Source organism: Bison bison, unplaced genomic scaffold, assembly GCF_000754665.1.
Source record: "Bison bison bison isolate TAMUID 2011002044 unplaced genomic scaffold, Bison_UMD1.0 scf7180017864180, whole genome shotgun sequence".
Classification (NCBI taxonomy): domain Eukaryota; kingdom Metazoa; phylum Chordata; class Mammalia; order Artiodactyla; family Bovidae; genus Bison; species Bison bison.
This window is the reverse complement of record NW_011494752.1, coordinates 332,690-338,386: the sequence shown is the minus strand read 5'-3', so window position 1 is coordinate 338,386 and position 5,697 is coordinate 332,690.

Sequence of the window (5,697 nt, the reverse complement as noted above, 5' to 3'; positions counted from 1 at the left end):
GGTCTCCTCTCCTGACTCTAGGCCTGTGGAAGTCTGAAAATGCAAGGGACATCTAGCTTGAGAGGACAGTCCCCGTCTGTCTCCCTGTGTCTGGGAGCCGCCCCTTCCCCCAGTCCTGGGGCAAGGTGTTTCCCCACAGTTCTTTCTGCCCATTTGTATAGGCCTGTCTTGCGTCCTCTTGCAGAGGATGCTCATGGAGACAGCAGCAGCTCTAGTTAGCACTTGAGGTGGTTTGTGGGTGCAGTGGTAATGAGGAGTGATCATTTTGTGCCAGGTGTGTGGTGTGACCAGGGTCCTCTGAACTTGGCAATAGCCAAGATGGGAGACTGGGTGAGAGCCAAGGGTGAGAAGCAGAAAGACCAGTCACACCATGCCATGGGGACAGGGGCGGACCAATCACGTGTGAGCATGCAAATGAGCCAGGGCCTCTGGGGCTGGAGCCTCCCCCACAGGCTGTCCCTTCAGGATCCGGGGTCTCTCCACAAATGTCCAGAGATTGGACATAATAGAACTGTCCTTCCCTAGAACATTTGTTAAGTAAGTTCTAATATGGCTTGACAAAGCAATACTCCGCAGCTGTAAAACTGTATCTTTTTATACAAATTACTCTTCTAAAGAGTAAGGCAATGCACAGAATGTTAACCGGGCACCTCCATTTGTGTTTTATGGGGAAGGATCATATAAACCCATATTTTCGTATCTTATAGATGCATATTCAGAAGACATGGGTAACACTGGTTGCCTCTGTGAAGAGGAACCAGGAGGTAGGGAATTGGGAGGGAGGAGACTCGATACTACATATCCTTTTGTACATTTTGAATTTTGAACCATGTGACTGTATTGCCTATTCATTTATTATTATTCAAAAAATAAATGGGGCTAAATAGATTCTGACTTCATTCTTTAAAGTAACTTGTCTTTTTCTTGCCTGGAAAATCCCATGGACGGAGGAGCCCGATAGGCTACAGTCCACAGGGTGGCAAAGAGTCGCACACGACTGAGCAACTTAACTTTCAGGGTAGGGGAGGGTACTGTGCCCAGGGACTCAATTTTTCAAGTGTTTGAGACCCAGAGAAATAGCTGTGGCCTCTGTGCTTAGTCAGTCAATCATGGCCAGCTCTTTGTGACCCCATGGACTGTAGCCTACCAGGCTCCTCCATGGATGGAATTCTCCAGGTAAGAATACTGGAGTGTATTGCCTTTTCCTTCTCCAGGGAATCTTCCTGACCCAGGGATAGAACCTGTGTCTCCTGCATTGCACAGAGGTGTGGCCTCTGGTGACCCCTTTGCCTCTTCTTGCCTGTATATCTCCAAGATAAAATGTTAAATGTCAAGAAATTTCTTTTGCTATCTCTTGCTCACTCTCCCTGTCTGTCTCACTTCAAAGAGGGGGAATGAGAGGCAATGGGGAGGGGTGGACTTCCACCTGCTGGAAGCCCAGGCAGGGCTGGGCAGTGAGGGACAGGAAACAGATTTCACATGCTGCTCAGCTTCTAATCTGAGGGAGATCATATCCAGGGAGCACAGAAGGGAGCTTCTGCTCCCTTCTTTTCTGCTCCAAGCCCAGGTTCTCTTCTGGGTCAACAGTGGATAGAGGTGAGCTGATAGAAGCAAGCTTCCTAAGAATAGGGAGAAAGCCCTCAGTCAGGAGAGAGGGCCAGTGCTGGGTGGGTGAATTTATAAAATGACCTGAAATGAAAGTCAGAGTGACAGAGGACAGAGATGGAGGAAAAGGAGAGGCTAAAGACTGAGACAGAGGAGAAAAATGGGTGCTGTTGCCGCTGTGGCTCTGATACTGACTTGATACCTGTTCTTTCTCTGACTTGAGTCATTGAACTTCTCCACGACGTGCTTATGCGGTTGTCTCTACCTCCTCCTGGCTCCTCTTTCTGATCAGATGCACAATAGTGAGTGCTGGAGGCAAAAGGAAGAAAGAAATGCGGTGTCCACCCCTTCCCCAGCCTGGTTGAATAAGTTGCAAGTCATTGCCTTGAATCCCATGTCCAGACCAAGGCTGTGAGTGAGTGCAAGTGGTGAGTGTGCCTGTGAGTGTGTGTGGATGCTCGCTTAGAGCTTTTTTAAAAGTTTGTTGTCACTTTTTTTCTTTTAATGTATTTTTCTTTCTTCAGCAGTGCTAGGTCTTAGTTGTGGCATGAAGGATCTTAGCTGTAGCATGTGGGATCTAGTTCCCCAACCAGGGATCCAACCAAGGCCCCTGCCCTGGGAGCAGGGGAATGTTACCCACTGGACCGTCCGAGAAGTCCCAGAGCACTGCTATATTTAGGAGCACTTACCACCTGGCAGGTTCAGTTACTGAATAAGGTCAAATCCCATCCAAAAATCGGTAGTAGTTTGTGTGGTGATGAGATACTAATAATTGTGTAGAAGATTCTTGTATACTTTACACAGTGCTTGGTGGGTTTGGAAAAAGGGGATACCCTTAACCCAATAAAAAATGTGTATGAGGTCCTGCTGACAGCTTCTCTGATGAGACTTATCAGTGAGAATTGGCTACCTTCTCCAGTATTCTTGCCTGGAGAATCCCAAGGACAGAGGAGCTTGGCGGACTACAGTCCACAGGGTTGCGAAGAGTCGGACTCAACTAAATTGACTTAGCACAGCACATATCAGTGAGAATGGGCTCGTTTATTCTACAGCCTGTTTACTTGTTTTAAGGGGAAACCCACCCCTCCAGCTGCTCCCCAAAGGTTCTCTCTCATTTATCCAACCCTCTCCCTGACCTTTAAATCTCTTCCTCTTGACTGGTTCTTGACTCACATCTCGTTAAGTCTCTGCCAGGACCCTGACTCTCCAGGACAGGGTCTTCCCTCAGCTTGTGCTTCTCAGATGCCTTCCTCCAAGGACAGCTCTACTTTTCCCGCCTGCAGCTTCCCTTCCCCACCGAGTCCCTCCTTATCCCGCTCTTCCAAATGCTGATGCAGAATCACAGTCCCTTCCAGCCACCACTTTCTGGACTTCTGGGTGGCACTGGTCCTCTCTGATTAGTCCCCACTGAAAACTCTCTCCTGTCATGACCTCCTCCCATTCTGACCCCTCTTGGGGCATGCTGGCTGCTTCTCAGGCTCCTATGCCGGCTCCTTTGCCTCTGCTGTGCCCACCAACCTGCTCAGCCCCACACATGGGCATCTTCTGGACTCTGGCCCTGCTCTCCTCTCTCCCCTCTGCAGAGTCCTCTCTGAGTGATCTCAGGCTTCCTATCTTTGTGCATTAGTCACTCAGTTGTGTCCAACACTTTGCCACCCCATAGAGTGTACCCTGCCAGGCTCTTCTGTCCAAGGAATTCTCCAGGAAAGAATACTGGAGTGGGTGGTCATTTCTTTCTCTGGGGAATCTTCCCAACTCAGGCATTTAACCCAGGTCTCACACATTGCAGGCAGATTCTGTATCATCTGGGCCAATAACTACCTTTTATTGTTTGACACAAATCTCTATTTCTAGCCTAGAGGCTGTTCTCTGGCCCTTGAAACCTAGAGACCCAATGGCCTTTTTTCTGGGCATCTATGATCAGGCTTCCCACAGGAACCTCACCTCAAGCTTGTTGGAATCCTCCTTCAACTTGCTGCTCTTCTTGTAGGTCCTTCTTCTGGAGAAGGCCCCTCACCCTCCCAAGTCACCCAATGGAGACCTGGTATCCTTGTGTCACCAAAGAGTCTGTATCCTTTCTCACACACCCACCCAATCAGACACCACGTCCTGCCAACACCCCCGGCCACATTGCTCAGATTCCTCACTTCTTCTCTGTCCTGGAGGTCACTGGCCTCATCTGACCCTTTGCCTCCTGTCGCTGTCCTTGCTTCTGTCTTTGACACACTCGGTGCTCTCTCAACATAAAGCCACAGCTGTACCCCTGGGGTGCAGATCAGAGTACAGTGACCAGGGCATCCGGAGGGGTTCCACTGGCCTCATGGGGACTCAGGGACAGCAGGCAGGCTCAGGCAGCACGTTCTGGGGCCCAGCTTGGGGACTGGGGATGGCACCTGGCTCCCAGGGATCGAGTCACCTTCAGCACATTTACACAGGCTGAGGGCAAGTTTGTCCAAAGGGAAATAAGACTTACTGGAGGAAGCAGGATGTGTAGCTCCTTTCCCCTAAGTAACTGTCCAACAGAAACACCTTCAAACAGTTGTTTACGGTGTGTGATATGATGATTGTGAAGCCTAGGATGGCACGAATTCAGAGGAGGCAATGTGACAGCAAGACGCTTCTAGAGAAGGTGGGCAGAGGGGCACCTTCTGCTATATCAGTTCCTCCTCAAGGCCAGGCCAAAGCTCTCCCTCCCACTCCCTGATCATCACTTCTCCTCTAGGAGACCTGGGGATTCCCCACCAGAGTGGACATTCTTGATCTGTGATTGCTAACACTGGTCAGGGCGAAAAAAAGTGTTAGGTGTTCTCTTGACAATGTGTTCTGAGCTGGGAGGAAATACCACGACTTATCAAAGGATCCAGAATGAAGTTCCTGGGCTGGAAAGGCTTGCTGTGGGGCCAGGGATGGGTTTGACCTTAGATTCTGTCACCCCTTTATTACAAACTCCACATGAACCTTTCAAACTGAGACAGGCTAGGGCCTGAGTTCCTATACTGGAGTGCTTACACTTGGCACCTGGACAGATATCTCCTTGAGCAACAGAATACAAAGAAACTGTAACAGACTAAAAATATCTGCAAGCACTGGGCAGTCCGGGCAGTTATGAACAATGAGACACAAAAACACAGAAATGTATTGCTGCTTCTGAGGTGAAAGGAGAAGAGCAGGGTTGGGCATGACCCCTGCACACAGCACCACCAAAGGGGTGGGCAGACCACCTAAGCCAGCCCTCAGTCTGCTCCACGGATCTGCCCCCATTCTTACTCCACTGAAGGAACCAGGCCACAGAGGGCAAGCAAGGGAACCTGTGTTTTGTTCTTGCTCCTTCCTGCTGCAGCTCGAGTACCAGTTAACTCTCATTTGATTTACTTCACCGGCCTCTTATTAATACAATTGATGTAAGAGTCCAAGGCCCCAGGTTGGTCACAAAATGACCCGTGTGTGGAATTTGCATATCAAAATAGAGCTGGTTGCACAAGCAGCTGGTATCTGGAGAACCTGACCTTTCTCAGGTTGATTTCCCTGGTTTCACATGTGCCCAGATTTCTGTCTTTCTGCATTGCCTACTTTCCTTAAGACCCACACACTGCACAAGCCCTCCTGACCTGATCTCTTCTGCTGTCCCACCAACTCCTATCTCCACCTCACACCCAATGCACTGAGCTTGGCCATTTCCTGCCCATGCCAGGTGCTTCAAGTTCTGTACCTTTGCACCTTCTGATCCTTTTGGCTGCGATGTACTGTCCATTCTCCTCCAGCAAACATACTCTGTTTGCAAGGTCATCTAAGGTGACTTCTGGGGAAAGTAGTCTTGGACAAGTCCAGGTTGGAAAGGACTTTCCCCCAGTTCACCAGGGAAGCATGTCCCATCTCTGCAACCTCAGTCTCTCCTGGTTCCCTCAGGATCTGGCTGAACAGAAGATGGTGTCTAGCTCACATCACCTGCCTGACAATGGAGATAGCTTTGCTCTCTGCTTCTGCAGCATTCTGGAAAAGGGTTTCCTGGGGATGAAGGTTGCAGACAGCTAGGTTAAATTCACAGCCAGGGTATTATGCACCCTGACATCTGATGTGGTCCTTCAGTTCTGC